The following is a 19,744-nucleotide window of genomic DNA, read 5'->3' on the forward strand; positions in this document are numbered from 1 at the left end:
ATATTGTCCGCTTTGCCCTCGGGCTCACGGTTTTGTTTCTTGGGACACCCCACAAAAGGCCTCTCACTAGAAGAGGTATCCACACCCTTATAAGGCATGCTTCGTTCCCCTCTCCAACCGATGTGGGACATTACATCTAGTAGGACCTGTTGCCTACCGGCTTGCCTTGCCTCTGAACCTGGCTAACATCCACGACGTGTTTCACGTGTCTCAGCTTTGGAAATACATAGCAGATCCTTCGCACGTGGTGCAACCAGATGATGTGGAGGTTCGGGAGAACCTGAAAACTCCCGTCGGACCACTCAGAATTCTCGATCGTGGCGAGAAGCAGCTGAGGAGCAAGATCATTCCAATGGTCAAGGTGCAATGGACCGGAAGAACTCCTGAGGAGTGTACTTGGGAGCGTGAGGACGAGCTTCTCCGGCAGTACCCCGAGTTTCGACCAGGTATGTTTCTGATTTTGAGGTCAAAATCCTAAAAAGGTGGGGTGAATGTAAGAACCCGCACCGTTAATTAAGGTATTTAATTAATTAATTATGTGAAAATAGGAAATGATTCCATAATTGACCCTAATAATTATTAAGAGGCTTTAATAATTATGGTAAGTGATTAAGAATGTTGAAAGTCGCTTTTCGGAAGAAAAGTGCAGATACCGGTTCTGCTAGTCGGTATAAATGCGTACCGAAAAAGTATCCCGGAAAATTAATGAAAGTGCATGATAATTACTAGAATAATATATAGGACTTGTAAAACGAATTTGAAGTCAAAATAATGAGAACTGATGCCAGAAACTGATACTGGCTATGAAAAACGCGTACCAAAAAGGTGCTCAGAAAAATATAATAAAAATATGAAAATTCTTGTAAAATTGAGTAGGTTATGAATCCAGAGTTTGAGATTAAAATGCTAAGTGTAGCAATTAAAGTTAATACTATGTGTTTTAACCCTTAAGTGGCCTATAAATACAATAGTTGGGCACAAAACCCTAGGTGTGTTTTTTGAAAGAAACTCAGCGGCTGAGTGTGGCTTCTCTTTAGAGTTTCTTGGAGTCCTAGCCTTCTTCTCTAAAGTTTCCATTTTTTTTCTTCCTCTCTTCCATTGAAACACCACCCATCCATTAAAGCTTTAGTTGTGTTGAAGGAGAACCCTTTGTTGAAGATTTGGGTGCTTTCTAAACCTCTCAAGTTTTCATTTTTCTGTTCTAAAAAGAACCAAGGTAAACTTAATTATCTCTTTGTAAATCCATAATTTTGAGTATAATATTTGTTATATGTTACTGTTGATTCAGAACCCATGTTAATTTTAAGAAAACATTCGTATAATGTGCGCTCTTCCACTGTAGATGGCTTTTTGTTTTGTCTTTTTATGATTTGGGTGCATCGATTTGCGTGACTCCATATGAAATTTCAACACTTTGAATTTGGTCACTGTTTACCCAATGTAGGGCTTTCACGCTGGTCGAAGTGCTTATATATATATATATATTATATATATATATATATATATATATATATATATATATATATATATATATATCAAATTTGCTTTTGCTGTGGTTTCGTTACACATATACATATTAAAGCAATGTCTTTTAGCTTTCGTTCTCCAGGGAGTCGTTCGTTTATATGAACCCAGGGAGTCAGAGGCGTTGTTTTCTTTAAAAGGTCACGTAGTTTTATATATATATATTGTTATAAATATTGTTTATATAACAATATATAAACAATATATGTATAAGACTAATATATATATATAAAACTACGTGACCTTTAAAGAAAACAACGCCTCTGACTCCCTGGGTTCATATAAACGAACGACTCCCTGGAGAACGAAAGCTAAAAGACATTGCTTTAATATGTATAAATGTGTAATGAAACCACAACAAAAGCAAATTTGATATATATATATAAAAAGCACTTCGACCAGCGTGAAAGCCCTACATTGGGTAAACAGTGACCAAATTCAAAAGGGTTGAAATTTCATATGGAGTCACGTAAATCGATGCACCCAAATCATAAAAAGACAAAACAAAAAGCCATCTACAGTGGAAGAGCGCACATTATACAAATGTTTTCTTAAAATTAACATGGGTTCTGAATCAACAGTAACATATAACAAATATTATACTCAAAATTATGGATTTACAAAGAGATAATTAAGTTTACCTTGGTTCTTTTTAGAACAGAAAAATGAAAACTTGAGAGGTTTAGAAAGCACCCAAATCTTCAACAAAGGGTTCTCCTTCAACACAACTAAAGCTTTAATGGATGGGTGGTGTTTCAATGGAAGAGAGGAAGAAAAAAAATGGAAACTTTAGAGAAGAAGGCTAGGACTCCAAGAAACTCTAAAGAGAAGCCACACTCAGCCGCTGAGTTTCTTTCAAAAAACACACCTAGGGTTTTGTGCCCAACTATTGTATTTATAGGCCACTTAAGGGTTAAAACACACAGTATTAACTTTAATTGCTACACTTAGCATTTTAATCTCAAACTATGGATTCATAACCTACTCAATTTTACAAGAATTTTCATATTTTTATTATATTTTTCTGAGCACCTTTTTGGTACGCGTTTTTCATAGCCAGTATCAGTTTCTGGCATCAGTTCTCATTATTTTGACTTCAAATTCGTTTTACAAGTCCTATATATTATTCTAGTAATTATCATGCACTTTCATTAATTTTCCGGGATACTTTTTCGGTACGCTTTTATACCGACTAGCAGAACCGGTATCTGCACTTTTCTTCCGAAAAGCGACTTTCAGCATTCTTAATCACTTACCATAATTATTAAAGCCTCTTAATAATTATTAGGGTCAATTATGGAATCGTTTCCTATTTTCACATAATTAATTAATTAAATACCTTAATTAACGGTGCGGGTTCTTACATCTTCTAAATTAGGTTTTACTGGTACCTTTCCGTCCAGGTCATGTCGCCGAGGAATCGTCCCTACCGCTTGCTTCCACTTTCTCGCTTCGCTCTTCCTTCTATTGTGGAAGGTCTAGCATGGGTTGATGAAGAAGCTCTAGGCCTTCGTTCTTTATATGAGAATAATTCGAGTAATCTTCATGCTGCCTTACAGTCCATCCTTCTATTCCGTGACTCCATTATTACTTCCTTTCGAGTTGCTACACCCGGAGAAGAGGAACGTATATGTTCACCTTCCGGGCAAGATGAGAATTCTTTCTTTTTTGCCTATAAATGCTTATTTTCCGAGCTCAAGGTATCCTTACATTTCACTGAATTTCAAATGGACGTCTTAAACCATCTTGAAATCGCCCCTTCTCAACTTCATCCAAACAGCTGGTGTTGTTTACAAACTTTTGAGATAATCTGTAGATCTTTTGGGTTCACGTACTCTTTTCGGATTTTCTTTTGTCTATTCGCCGTATTTCGCAATGCTATCGATAGAGGAAGTACTCGTCATAGTTGGGTTTCCTTAAAAGCTCGCCCTAGATTTCGCTAGTGTACTATATACAAAGACAATTGGAAGAACTTCAAGGAAGATTATTTCAAGATTTGTATACCTGAAGCTCTTCCGGCTACACCATCTGCTTCTTCTTCTTCTTCTCAATCTGCCACTCCTTCTGCTTTCTTTCTGGATCAGAACGGAGCTCTTCGATTCCCTCTCAGTTGGAACCAACATCATTATAGTACACCTGCTAAAGCATTTTTAACTAACTCAAAGAATTTGAGTACTGACGAACTTGAAACTTTTACTTGGTTTCAAAAGCTGACTTTCGAGTTAGCAAAAGAAAATATTTCTATCACTCCTCAGTCTATTTTAGCAAATAAAGATTCTCCTGCTTGGATTTGTAAGAAATTAAGTAAGTGACTAACCTCTTGTTATATTATCCTATGTACTTGACTTTTAACGTTGCACTCGTGTATTGTTTTTAGATAAGACTATCATGGATCCCTCATTTTTTGCTCGTAAAAAACAAAAGGCTGCTCACCAAGGAGACTCAACTGTATCTGGGAAGAAGATTCACTCCTTGTCTTCTGGTGAAAAAAAAGGTTCTCCTACTCCTTCTTCCATTCCGGCTACCTCTGCTACTAGTTCCATTCCAAATGAGACTATGATTTTGGATATGGACCCGCCTGTTGATTCTGAAGAACCTCAACCCCGAAAGCAAGTTCGAATTAATGAACCCAGATCTGAATCACCTACGGAAAAGTCTTTAACTCCTCCGTTTTCCTTGGAGCAATTAATTGTCAAGTTTAAAGAGTTACGACTCTTTAAAAACAATTTTAAGACTGAACATGGTCGCCTGACTCAAAGAGCCGAAGCCGTCGAGTTTGCCACGTAGGGGTTTCAACTTAAGCTTAAAGAGTCTGAAAAACTGGCTAAGAAAGCCAAAGACGAGCTTACTACTATGAAACATGAAAATGACCACCTGACTGAAGGTCATAAAGTTTTGAAAAAGAACTTTGAGGATTCATACCTCCGGGTAGCCGAGTTGGAACTGAAAGTAGACACTCTGAAGAAGCAAGTCAGCTCGCTACAACAAGCTGCCGAGGACATGGACTCTATGCTAGCAAAAGAAAATATTTCTATCACTCCTCAGTCTATTTTAGCAAATAAAGATTCTCCTGCTTGGATTTGCAAGAAATTAAGTAAGTGACTAACCTCTTGTTGTTATATTATCCTATGTACTTGACTTTTAACTTTGCACTCGTGTATTGTTTTTAGATAAGACCATCATGGATCCCTCATTTTTTGCTCGTAAAAAACAAAAGGCTGCTCACCAAGGAGACTCAACTGTATCTGGGAAGAAGATTCACTCCTCGTCTTCTGGTGAAAAAGAAGGTCCTCCTACTCCTTCTTCCATTCCAGCTACCTCTGCTACTGGGTCCATTCCAAATGAGACTATGATTTTGGATATGGATCCACCTGTTGATTCTGGAGAACCTCAACCCCGAAAGCGAGTTCAGATTAATGAATCCAGATCTGAATCACCTACGGAAAAGTCTTCAACTCCTTCGTTTTCCTTGGAGCAATTAATCGTCAAGTTTAAAGAGTTACGACTCTTTAAAAACAATTTTAAGACTGAACATGCTCGCCTGACTCAAAGAGTCGAAGACGTCGAGTTTGCCACGCAGAGGTTTCAACTTAAGCTTAAAGAGTCTGAAAAGCTGGTTAAGAAAGCCAAAGACGAGCTTACTACTTTGAAACAGGAAAATGACCAGCTGACTGAAGGTCATAAAGTTTTGAAAATGAACTTTGAGGATTCAGACCTCCAGGTAGACGAGTTGGAACTGGAAGTAGACACTCTGAAGAAGCAAGTCAGCTCGCTACAACAAGCTGCCGAGGACATGGACTCTAAATATGTTGCATTTGGTCATCAAATTCGTGGTTGGGCTGTCGACCAAGTGAAGTTCTTTCACCCGGATCTTGCCCTTACTAACTTGGATAAAATCGACACCTTCAACTTTGTTGATAATGGCCGACTATGCACTCATAATGAGAAAGGATCTATTATCGTGCTCGCCACCTGTCCTGCCGAGTTCGTGGGTGTGGCGTCAACTTCTGATAAGACTACATCGTAGGACACCCCAAAAGATGCTTGAAGGAGTGGGATGCCACTTTTATTTTGTACTTATTTTAGTTTTTTTCTTAAATGACTTTTGGTGCTGTAATGACTATGTTTGCTGAATCTTTGAATATTTGTTATTTTACTACTTCTTCAATTACTTGGTATATTTCTATCTTTTTACTTTGATCCGACTACTTTAAGAGCTCGCTATTGTATCAACGCAACTTGGTAAAATTTTGTTTTTGTTATATTTCAATAACAAGTTATCTCTTTCAAAACTCTTCTCGATTAATGTTTTAAAATGATTACTGTAACATCCCGCCTAATTAGGAACCTATTTAAATTACAATTAGGAATGGGGTAGAGTATTTGCCTTCGGATTGTATAAATGTTTGCTTTAGAGTCATGAAAGGTGCATACCTATTTAGGGCATGTGAAGTTCTAGTTATAAGTATAGGAATAATTTAATTATTACTTAAGAAAGCATGTGTGGCAATCCGAATTATATGTAATCTCGTTTGGTCTTCGATTTCTTTGGTTACTAGGATGGAATTACTAGGGAGTTAGGAAAAAATTATTTGAATTATGATAAGTGAGCATTTATTTGAGATAGGTGAAATCTTAGTTGGAAGATGTAGAAATAAATTAATAAGAAACATATTGATAGATTACAAATATTTGAAAGGACTTGGAGAATTTTTAATTAATAAGTTAGATTATAAGTTAGTAGACTAATAGACTAGGATATTTTTTTGAACTCAAGCCATGAGTGGGCCGAAGCCTTAGGGCTTAGGGAATGAATCGGATTCAGCCCAACCATGTATTTCTCCTTATCTCATCTTAAGAAATTCCAACAAGGTAGCTTTCTATTGATTAGTGATCTCCACATGGCTAAGACCTCATCCATTCTCACCTTCTCTCCACTTGTGCGCCTAGGATAGAAAAAAAGAAAAACAAATTCTGAATAAGTTATCTCTAAAGTAACCAAGTCAGCCAATCCTTCCTCTCATGCGCTTGGAAGAATAAAAAAGCAAATTGATTGCTTGTGTTGGTAGCTTAAGTATTCAGCTTTTCCTATATGCACCCAATGAACCAAAAGAGTTCAGCTTGCATGCCCTTTGATTGGGCAAAGATGCCACACACCCCTCACCTTTTGTGCACCCTTAGTGAGAAAGAACCTAGGCTGTTTTCTGATTTAGTTTGCTTTCAAATCAGCTCCATAAACCTCCTATTCTTTCATTCTTCATGCGCCAATGTGTAGAAGAAGAACTAGTTTTTATCTCATGAAAACTCAGCCACACCACTTCCTTTTTTTTTTTTACACCAAAACCGTGACCCTCTTACAAGAACTCCATCACCTTAGTTGCTAAAGTAACATTACTCCTTCCTCTTCTCCTACCCCAAAACCGAGAGCTCCATGAGCAAGAAACAAAGATAGTGCAGCGTTTTCTTCTCATCTCCTTTGTTGGCCGAAGAGTTACTTCCAAGGAAGTGAGTTGTTACTCTCCTCTTATCATTTTCTATCCTAAGTTTAGTCCTCATAGGATTCTGTTTTGTTGCATGCGCAAGGTTTTGTGTTGGGAAGTCTCTACCTCCATTGTACATTGTTAGGCTTGTACGTTTGTAAACCTTGGAGGGAGGAAGCTCACTGTTTTCGAGTTGAGCTCTTGGGAGTGGACAAAGAAACCGTAAGTAATCTTCTCTCACTTTGTGTTTTTGCTGTACGGTCCTAGAGGATGTTTAGGAGAGTTGATTATCCTTTTGTTTATTAAGAACCTTGACTGTTTAATGCATGCACCGCTCCTAGCAAGTTGTGACTAGAAAATTATCTCTGTAACCGTTAGGTGATGCCCTTGAAATAGATTCAATTAATAAAAAACTTGTATGTGCTTTATGTTATGGGCAGAATGTTGAAGGCTTTTATTGTCTCTTTTGTGCTTTAGGAATATTATGTAAATAAAGCTCTTAGGCTCCTATTGAAGGGTAATAGCCATCCCTCATGTTTAGAGTTCACCGTTATGTTGGGAAATTTGAGAAAGCATGCTGTTTGTAGCGCACTCGGGGAGCTAGAATGAAACTTTGATTAAAAATCCTTAATTGTGTTTTAAAGCTAAAACTGATTCTGTTTTGAGTAAGATCTTGGGTTTTATTCATGGTTAATCATTGGTGAAAATTAAATTGAAGGCAGAATGCTATTAGGAAAGAAACCTTGATAGGAACCAATTGGATGTTTGTGCTATTTAAAGTTTATAAACTTAGGTGTAATCAGGAACTTTAAACCGAATTGGAACCTGAAATTTTGTATGAAAAGAACCATAAAAAACCGAATTGGTATATGTTGGGAACTTAGGATTTTATTATGATAATATGTTATTAAATAATGGGAAGGCAGAAATTGGTGATGCACAAGAAACATGGTAAATCGAATGAAATACAAGAATAAAGAGGCATGCGAATTTCGTATAAATAGTATGTAATATGAATGAAGTTCTGATTTATTGTACCATTGATTAGGTGCGCATAATTATTAAAGTGTGGGCTGGTTTTGGTGTCGCTGATTAATATTTGGACACGCGAGGTATGTGTAGGCGGTATTACCTAATGTGACTATTGGCTAGTGTATGGAATTGTGATGTGTTGCTCACATTTGTTCTATGTATGTTATGATGATGATGAGCCAATGGTAAGAATATGAAAGGATGATATGATATATGCATGCATTTTACATCATAATACATTTTTCTGTTGGGTGCGATTGCATAACATGACATGTATACTTGATTCATGACATCTTGAATATATATATATATTTGTATTGAGGACATGTGACTGAGCATGCATCATATAGGCATGCCTGGTACCAGGAGAGGGGACACTTGGCTTCAGTCCGCATAGGTTCCACAGTGGGATTCACCTTCATGGGAGCCATTAGGAATATCCACTGTGATGCTACGCGCACGACGGTGCTATGAGCGTAAAGGAAAAAAGGCGTTATATACGCGTTATGATATATGATGAAAAGGATTAAATGTTTGAAGTGACTATTTATGATTTTGTGCCTAGTTAATATTGTTGCATTATGGTTTTGTTGCCACACTACTGGGATTTTCTCTCACCCCTTTGGGGCTGCTATTTTTACAAAATGGCAGGAGGACGTAAAAGCTTTTGAGGACTTGGATATTTGCTGTTGGCTTCTACTGTTTGAGCATGCTGCTATTGATGTGATATTTTATGGATGACTGTATGAAATTGAGAAGCTTTTATTACTGTGAACTATGATTTTATTATTGCACTACGATTTTATGACCAACAAGTCTTTCGGAAACAGATGTTGAAACTTTTGCGAAAAGGATTTTGACATGTTGTCTAAATGTTGAGTTTTGAAAAGTCTTTGCGAGCACTTTGTAGGTTGTCGTACTTGGGCTACGGACCTCTGATTTTCTTATAATTTATATACAAGCGTAGCCCCAGGTGTCTAGTGTCATTATATTTAAACCTTGCAAAGAAATTCTGAAAGCTCGATTTATTGTGAATTTTACCAGCCAGGACATTTGTGATATTTCCACTATTTTCTCTCTTATTTTGCGAGTTATGTTTCGAGGGGAAAACGAACTCCAAATCACTATTATTTTATATGAACGTGAAGCCCCAGATGTCTAGTTTCCAGATTACAAAGAATATATTTTTCAATCGTTGAACTGGATTTTATACGAATTTTTAAAGACAGCAAGGTCTATCAGGAAATTTATATTTTTAATAAGTTTAAGAAATTTTATGTACTCTGATTTTTGTAATTAACCAGATCCCCTCTTTAGTTTTAATTGGCAAGGTAAAAGCGAATTTTTTTCAGTCTCTAAAATACTATTAAAGAACTCTAATTCCGCTTAGCAAACACTCTTGGAGGCCTACAAGAGAGGGTGTTACAAAGAGTGTAACCTTACACTATATGAGTCAGGTTATTCTTACATCCGTATAAGAAGTTTTATGCTTAATCTTGATCATTGATCTGCTGACATCTAACGGCTCACATATATAACAAATCAGAGTCGTTAGATATAAATAGGATCAATTGACAATATTATGAGTGTAACTTATACTAGTGTTAAATGATCACACACACACACACACACACACACACATATATATATGAAGAGAGATATTTTTACTTCAAAATAAAACTTAGAAGTCTTATTCTCCATCTTAACCATTGATTGTAAGACTTAGAAGTCTTACTCCCTATCTTAACCGTTGATTTCCGTCCATCTAACAATTATCATTCATTTGAAATTAATAATTCATTAATTGATATGACTCAATAAACTATAAAGTTATATAGACGGAAATCAACGGTTAAGATGGAAAATAAGACTTCTGAGTTTTACTTAAACATAATGAGTTAGCTTATGATTTCCCTCCTTGTATATTTGATCAAGAGAGTTTTATTTGATTATCATTGGTAAGCCCTATACATTGCCCGTGTAGACAAAATTTATATTTTAAATTATTTATTATAGATTTTTTTTCCAAAGTCATATAGGCTATTAATATATAGAGTTGCCCATTATTTCTTTGAGTAGGATTAGTCGTAATTTTTGATAATTTTAAGATAAAATGTGTTGAAAGTTGTTATTTGCTAAATGTATTACTAAGATAGCTAGGCTTGTCCTAGATAGGTTAATTGATATTTAAATTAATTAACTTGTGTGGTTGTCATGATTGATAAATGGATCGTGACACTTGAATTCCTCTCTTTGATGGTTGAATTGTCGACGGTAGTAGTGGCGAAAGAGAAGGCATGTAGTTTCTAATACACTCCGACCATCCAAGTTTAAAAAATGTACGATGTTTCCAACATTTAGAACCTCCAATATCATACATGCTATAATAATTACAAATAAACAAACTTTTCCAGATTTGGCCTTATCAACACATTTAATCTTGCTTATACAAAACGTGACCAATTTCAAACATTAGTCACCATTAGTTCATGCATCTGTCCAATAACTCTGAAAAATATAGCACATAGTTTTATTCCACTCACCAACCGATGTATCCTATGTTTGCTACAAAGAATATCGCGTTCCACTTCTACATATCTCTTCCATATTTCGTTAATTGAAAATAGGAGGGACGTCGTACCAAAACTCTTAACATAATATGCTATTTTTGTTAGAAGATGATCGTTAACGTGTTTGGATTATCCAAAACTCATATTTAGATACCATATGAGAAATCCCATTCATTAATCACCTTTTCATCCTTATCCAACTACGAGTGCACCATTTTTTATGGAGAGCACCTTCGTTCACACTGCAAAATTAGCCGAACGGAGCCCACTAAAACTTCATACTACAAAAACAACCAGACAAAGCCTTGCTGAGTATTTGGTCTCGTTTTCCAAAGACATGAGGGAAAAATTATCCCAGTCCTGAGAAATATCCTACAATGTTCACTAAATTAAGAATATAAGATCATAGTGAGAAAAGAATCATAATTTATGTATCATCTGAATAAATTAATCAATAAATTAACACATTAATTAAACAAAAACATTATTACTTCTCAATACAACTTGACTAAAGGTTGCTCCTCGGTGACTGAAAAATTATGGGAAACAAATTCTATTAAAATATGCAAAGACAAAATTGCATATAGTCGATCTTTACTTTTACTCTTGCAAAGCCGAGAGCCTTGTGTATCGAATTGTGATCAGCTTGACTAATTTGTTTTATAGATTGATAAGCACCACTTTAATCCAAAATCTTAAGACGTTGGGTAAGGTTACATTAATAATTTAATATGTTTCTTATACGCCCCTTATGCAAGAGTCATTTGGGTTTAAAATATGAATATGGCACAAACCCTTTTTTTTTGTCTATCTTGTGCTGCACATACTCATTTTTTGACTTGTGCTTTTCTTAATTCCATATGAAAGCGGAGGCGGTGTGGATCAAACTCATGACCTCTTTGTATCTCCAGCTTTGATACCATGATAAGCGTCATTTTAACCCAAAATCTTAAAGCGTTGGGTGAGGCTACAATAAAACGAGTGAGGCTACTTTAATGATTTTTATATATCTTTAACACACCATGTCACACGAGAGCCCATTGAACTTGAAGGGTGGATAATGAACATGTTTATCTACCTGTGTTAAGAAATTGAATGAGGCCGATGAGGATCGAACCTATAACACTGAGACTCTGATACCATATAAAAAAATTAATTTAACTCAAAAGCTTAAACTGTTAGATGAGACTACATTAATAATTTTATATCTTCATAACATAAATCTTAAATAACTTAGCCGTTTCTTGAGTTCATGGATTTTAACGAAGCTACAAAGTAGAATATGATTGCTCCCAATCACTTGGAATGACGTGATTGATTTCAGACTGTACACAACAATTATAAATTGGACTCATCAACGATGCTTCATATATGTCTCTAGTTCATGGATTTTAACGAAGCTACAAAGTAGAATATGATTGCTCCCAATCACTTGGAATGAAGTGATTGATTTCAGACTGTACACAACAATTATAAATTGGACTCATCACACGATGCTTCTATATGTCTCTCCTGAAAAACAGAAAGTGGAGTTGTGAATTTTGTGCTTAACGCTTTCATTTTAACATGCTTTTGACTTGGCTTTTAACTACTTCTATGTCTGGTTTCCTTGTCTGGCTATACGTCATAGTCTCGATCTTCCACCTTGTGATTACCAACAAAGCACGAAGATGTTATTTTTTTCAAAATGTGTGTGTCGGACACTGACACGTTCCGCACACGTTCGACACGCGGTCAATATTTTAAAACATACAGTCAATATTTCGACATGCAGTCAAAATTTTTTGACACGCGGTCAACGTTCTGACACGCATCCGACACTTTTTTTTTACTTCTTAATTTTATTTTATTAACTAAAAATAAAATAAAAATTATAAATCAATTTTTTTCAGTTATGAAATTTACATGAAAAATTAACAAGGTACGAAAAATTATTTTTGTTTATATTTATGTTATGAAATTTGAATATTTAATTGGTTATATGACTTATTATTGGTTGTTATATGTATAAAATATAAATTATATTATATATATTAAAATATTATTTAACATCAAAACGTATCTCAACTTGTCAAAATATAACATTCTTGAAATTAATGTGTCGGCGTGTCGTGTCGTGTTCCGTGTCCCAGATATAGGCCATTGAGCTTGAGATGAAATCATCTAATTGTTATACTTCTATTAATCATTTGGATATGATATGAAATGAGAACCTCTAAATTATCCGCAGTGTATCACAGAAGGAGAGGCAACTCAATCTTAAGATGGGTTATTTTTATAGAAAACTAAGAGGATTTGAATATGTTGTTATATTTAATGAATTGGCTGATAGCCAATATATACACAAGTTGGTTATACAGAATCAAGGAGGATCAGCTAGAATAAAGTATACTGTTAAACAAACTATACATGGAATAATAACAAACTATTCTTGCTAAAAACTAGGACTTAGTTGCTAAAGGATAAGATCAAAGGTGATCTTCTCCTAACACGCCCCCTCAAGTTGGAGCATGAAGTGACGAAATGCCCAACTTGCTGCGAAGAAAACTGAATTGCTTCATGCCAAGCGGTTTGGTAAATATGTCTGCGAGTTGCTGATCTGTACGAACGTAGGTAGTAGTGATTGTATTGTTGAGAACATGATCGCGTACAAAATGACAATCAATCTCTATATGTTTGGTACGTTCGTGGAAAACTGGATTAGCAGCTATTTGCATGGCAGATTGGTTATCACAGTGCAACTGCATAGGGTGTGAATGTGGAACATCAAGCGAGTCCAGAAACGATTTGATCCATAACAACTCAGCTGTAGCTGCTGCCATTGAACGATACTCAGCTTCAGCGGAGGAGCGAGACACTGTGGGTTGCTTCTTTGTTTTCCAAGAGATAGGAGAAGTACCCAATATGATAAAATAACCAGTAACTGATCGACGGGTGAGTGGACAGCTAGCCCAATCCGAATCAGAATATCCACGAAGGAGGAGATCATTGTCGGATCGAAGGAGTAAACCTTGGCCAGGATCAGTTTTGATGTACCTTAAAACGCGGATGACAGCATCATATTGAGCAATAGTAGGATTCTGCATGAACTGGGAAAGAACATGGACGGAGTAACTTAACTCAGGTCTAGTAATTGTCAAGTAAACCAAACGTCCTATGAGTCTTCTGTAACGTGCGGGATCCGAGAATGGAGGACTTTCTGTAACTGCAAGCTTATGATTTGTTTCGAGAGGGAAGGCACATGGTTTGCACGCAAGGAGACCAGCGTCTTCCAATATGTCGAGAGCGTACTTTCGTTGGCTCAGAAAAAGACCTGATGGACCGTGAGCTATTTCGATGCCAAGAAAATATTTAAGAATCCCCAAATCCTTGATGTGAAAGCATGACTGGAGAAAGACCTTGACATCGGTGCATAAGGCATCATTGTCGCCCGTTAGAATAATGTCATCAACGTAGATGAGAAGAGCAACAAAGTGGCCATCTTTGTGTAAGGTGAATAGGGTGTAATCTGCCTTGGATTGGATGAAGCCATATGATTCAATGGAAGACCGCAACTTAGCAAACCAATTGCGAGGGGACTGCCGCAAACCGTAGAGAGATTTACGTAAGCGACATACTTGATGTGGTTTGTGATGATTGAAACCTTGTGGAACGCGCATGTAAACTTCTTCGGTAAGGTCTCCGTGTAGAAAGGCATTCGTAACATCCAACTGGTATAGGTGCCATGATTTGGCAGCAGCTACCGCAAGAAGTGTTCGAACACTCACCATTTTGGCTACAGGAGCATATGTATCGAAGTATTCTTCTCCAGCTATTTGATTGTTACCGGCAATGACCAACCGTGCTTTGAATCTCTCCACCGTACCATTTGAGTTGTACTTAATGCGGTATACCCACTTGCATGGAATGACACGTTTTCCTGGTGGCAAAGAAGTGAGTTCCCACGTGTGATTTTGTTCAAGGGCATCTATTTCTTTTCGCATTGCTTCACGCCACCTTTCATCAGTTACAGCATCCTTGAATGTTTTTGGTTCAACACCAGAAGAAATGGCAGCAAGGAATTGTTGATGTTTGGGAGAGAATCTAGAACAAGAAACAAAGTTAGCAATAGGATAAGCTATACCTGAGGAAGGACTGGAAGAAGTAGAAGAAGCTAGTGGATTATGTGCGATGACTTTGGAGCATTCGAAATCTTGGAGATATGATGGAGGACGGCGAGAACGGTGACCACGTCCCAAAGGTGCAGATGGATGTGTGACTTCTGGGGGCTGTTCTTGTCGGATAGAAAGCTCATTGGAGACAGTAGGGGCAGATTCGGGCTGAGTCTGTTCAACAGGGAGAGTGTCTTCAATTAAAGGGACAGGGTTGGTAACAACTTGGGAATCAAAGGATGGGCTTTGTGGAGCAAGGGTTGGTTCGGGTGATATGGGGTTATGGGGGTTTGGGTCGTGAGGAATATCAGTGGTAGGAATGACTGTGGTTGGTGCAAAAGGAAAGGTGTTCTCTTCAAATACCACGTCTTTGGATACAAAAACAGTATGTGTTTCAAGGTTATAAAGCCTCCAACCCTTTTTGCCAAAAGGAGGAACAAACACCGAGTTGATCGAGCTGCAAACTTGTCCAACGGTTTGGGACGTGGATGAGCATGGCAAAGACATCCGAATATGCGAATATGATCATAGCTGGGTGTGCGGTTGAAAAGACATTCATATGGTGTTTTTCCTTGGAGAAGAGGAGTGGGGGTTCTATTGATTAAATGTACCGCAGTTAGAACACATTCACCCCAAAACTCGATAGGAAGACTAGCTTGAAAGCGTAATGCTCTTGCAACATTCAAAATATGTCTATGTTTCCGTTCAACATGACCATTCTGCTGTGGTGTGTCTACACATGATGTTTGATGTATAATTCCCATATCGGAATAAACCTTGCGGAGATTATGAGCACAAAATTTTGATCCATTGTCAGAGCGTATTATTTTGACCATGGTATTAAACTGATTACGTACCATGAGAAGAAATCGAGTTAAGTATTGGAACATTTCAGACTTGGTGGTCATTAAATAAACCCAGACGTTTCTGCTATAATCATCCACAATTGTTAAAAAATATCTTGCACCGGTTAGAGAGGTAGTTTGATATGGACCCCAGATATCGCAGTGAATAAGATCAAAGCATGCAATAGTTTTATTAATGCTAATAGGGAATACAGTACGAGTTTGTTGTGCGCGTAGGCAAATGTCACAAACTGAAGGAGAATGACCCCTATTTTTATTCACTGTAACAAAAGGAAGAAAGCTTAAAAACTGAAATGAAGGGTGACCCAATCGACGGTGCCAAACATCTGATTCTGTTGAGTGTGAGCCGCACATGCAGTAGAGATGGATTTGTTGTTGGATGAGTCATGCACATAAACACCAGCTTGCAATCTACCCAGTCCAGTCTTGATCCTCGTTATGGGGTCCTGCAATTCACAGCCATTGTGAGTAAAAGAAATGATGCAATTTGTATCAGCAAGTAATTGAGCAACTGATATGAGGTTGCATTGTAATTTGGGAACATATAACACATTCTGAAGAGAAATATGAGATGTCAACTTAAGACTGCCACTGTGATTGGAAACAAGTTGATCACCATCAGGTAAACCTATTGTAGTGGGTGGAATAGATGTAACATTGGAGATTAAATGGAGGTTCCCTGTCATGTGTTGAGAAGCGCCACTATCCACCAACCAGGTAGAAGGCATAGTGTGCTTATCAGAAAGGGATGTAGTGTTAGCAGACGGTGTAGTGGAGGAAACAACCATGTTGGCAATTTGCTGTAGAAGCTCAGGACTCAGGTTAGGAATCGAGTTTTGGTTGGACACTATAGGTGCTGCAGCTGCTATTTGTGATGCAGAAAAATTGAATGGGTTGGGACGCTTGTCATAAGATTTGCCACGTCCTCTTCCACGTCCATATGGTGGTCTTCCATGTAATTGATAGCATTTGGAAACATCATGGTATAATTTACCACAGTGAGTGCAACGAACAGGATCAGCATTGGAGGAATGAGGATTTGAATTTTCTCTTGCAGCATAGCTAAGTGCATCATTACGAGTGTCAGGAGTCTGAGCCATATGGAACTGAGTTTCTTCCTGGACTAGCGTGGAATATGCTTTGTTTAAGGATGGCAGAAGCGGTTGATTGAGGAGTTGTGTTCGAATCGTGCCAAACATAGCATTGTCCAGGCCTAATAGAAATTGGTAGACCCTATCATCTGCCATTTCTTTGGTGATATATTGTGTAACATGACAATTGGAGCCATGAGGGCAATCTGGTAAGGCTCGTGCAGCATCAAGTTCATCCCAAGCACCTCTTAATTTGGTGTAATAATTGCTAACAGACATGCCTTGTTGTCGTAGCTGAAAAAGATTGGATTTGAGCTGATAAATTTTAGGAGCATTTTGAATAGAGTACCTTTCGCGTACATCATCCCATAGTGCTTTAGCAGTGGAGAAATAATGAATATATGGCTTGAGAAGTGGATCAATAGTGTTGTGGATCCAGCTGTTGATCATGGAGTTGCAAAGTGTCCAAGCGTGGGTTTCATCAGATGCTACAGCAGCAGGTTTGTGAATGGAGCCATCTATGAAACCGATTTTGTTCTTTGCAAGGAGTGCATTTTTGAATGCTTTGGCCCACACATCATAGTTGGTTTCACCTTTTAACACAACATTGGTGAGAAATAAACCAGGGCTATCAGATGTGGGCATGAAAAATGGGGAACGAGGATCAGACGGTGTAAGGGTAGGGTTGGTTGCATTGGCATTGGCATTGGCATTAGCATTGATATTGACAGCGGAAGAATCTGAATCAGAATCAGCCATTGGGAAAGTGGATCGATACCTTCAAACTGATACCATATAGAAAACTAAGAGGATTTGAATATGTTGTTATATTTAATGAAATGGCTGATAGCCAATATATACACAAGTTGGTTATACAGAATCAAGGAGGATCAGCTAGAATAAAGTATACTGTTAAACAAACTATACATGGAATAATAACAAACTATTCTTGCTAAAAACTAGGACTTAGTTGCTAAAGGATAAGATCAAAGGTGATCTTCTCCTAACAATTTTCTTCTAGCTGAAAATGAAAATTCATTAACTTGAAAAAACAATGGAAAGAAACAGCAAATATGAAGAGCATGCCTGCCAGAGAGGAGAATGATGATTATTAATGCAACCAAAAGGAAGTGTCAAGGCTCTCAATGTTATTTAGTGTCCCAAATTTTGGGGAGGGTTGAGAGATTTAAACTTGAAATCGTATTAATCGGGTTCATTAGGATTTCGGATACCGGTTGGTATCTATAAAAAAATAAAAATAAAGAAGCAACCACCTAAAAAATAAACCTAGGTTCGTAAGGGCATAAGGCAAGTTTTATTAGTTTCTTAACATGTAGGCTCAATGTAGAATACGATTCATATAAGTGGATTTTTTACAGCATTTAAAAAATAAGATTGATATAATGTATAATTTATTGTTGAGAATGGTATAGGGGAGCCTAAATTTTTTTATAAAAGATTCTTGCATCAATGGGTCAAATGACAAATCACAATAAATAGGCTGACACTATATTTCAACCAAATACTTTAATATTGTAGATTTATGGGTCTTTAATTTGTACTTATGTGATCATCACTTGGTCTATGTGTCTAACTAATTTGGGACTTCATCATTACTCACACTTGAATATTTTCACTGTTAAGAATGATATTAGGGAGCCCAAAACCCGTTACTGATGATTCTTCCACCAATGGGTCAAATAACTTAATTGTAAATATATTAGATAGAATAAAGTATATTTTTCCTGATATTCACGTGTATTCTGAAATATATTAAATTGTAAATAACTTAATTTAAATTATGAAATTAAAAGTTTTTTAAATTATTGTTACTTTTTAGTACACCGTCTCTAATTATTTTTTTGAGACGAGTCAGTCCCTTGAGTATCCTCACAAGCTTAAACTCTTTGAGCCAATTATGAGACTAATTTCGAATCGGGGCTTAGTCACATTTAAAGCTCCTCATCCTTCCCCAAAGATGTTTTCTGTGAGAATCGAACATAGATTCTTTCTTTATCTACTCAGTCTGTTTTTCCAACAAAGTTATATCCATTGGGTTAAATTACTATTTTTGATCACCTCTCTAATAAAAGGTTTATGGTTTTTTAAAAAGATTCGTTCTTGGCCCTCTTTGTAAAACATCTGATACTAGGGTTGGCAAAAATGAGCCAACCCGTCGGGTTGGCTCGTAACCCGCCAAAAATGAGACGGGTTGGGTTGACAAAAATGAGCTGCCAACCCGAGCCAACCCGACCCAAGTCAGCTCGTGTAAAAATGAGCCAACCCGCGGGTCAAACGAGCCAGCTCGCAAGTTGAGCTTTTTTTTAATAAAAAAATATAAAATATAATATACAAAAATGGACAAAACCCACACATGTTGTCATCATTTTTCTTCCTTATCTAAACATAAGTCTCTAATCTTCTCATATCCCTGCCATTTTTATATTGTAAGGCTCTGCTGACTCTTTTTGGTTCAAATCTCTTACCCACTTGGTGTAACAGCTCGTTACGTACCGGTAATGTTATCATTGCATATAGTATTAAGCGCAGTTACAATCACAGTCATTGAGTTAATTAAATTACGGGTAAACTTTTTTTCGTTTATTAAATCCTCATTGTTAAACATTAACCATTTCCGTAAATAATTAAAATAATGCTATAATTGTAAATGCAAAACTCGCGGAAGCATAAAACATACCAATTATCATCACTCCAAGCAATACCATTGATTTTAGATTTCAGAAAACACATTTTCAAAATTTTACACAGTGGTAATCGATTATCATTTTTGGGTAATCGAATACCAAAAGCTCCAGAATGAGACAGTAGCCAATTTTGGGCTCCCCTGTTTTTGATAATCGATTACCTACCTTTTGGTAATCGATTACTGAACTAGGTAATTGATTACCTATGTCAAGGTAATCGATTACTTAGAACACATTGGCTCAATTTTGCGTCCCCTGTTTCAGGTAATCGATTACCCTACTGTAAAAATGTCAGATATCAATATTTAAAACACAAAAAGGGTGA

The sequence above is a fragment of the Gastrolobium bilobum genome, unplaced genomic scaffold, assembly GCF_033153095.1.
Source record: "Gastrolobium bilobum isolate Gb01-03AN ecotype WA unplaced genomic scaffold, APGP_CSIRO_Gbil_v1 utg2114, whole genome shotgun sequence".
Taxonomy (NCBI): domain Eukaryota; kingdom Viridiplantae; phylum Streptophyta; class Magnoliopsida; order Fabales; family Fabaceae; genus Gastrolobium; species Gastrolobium bilobum.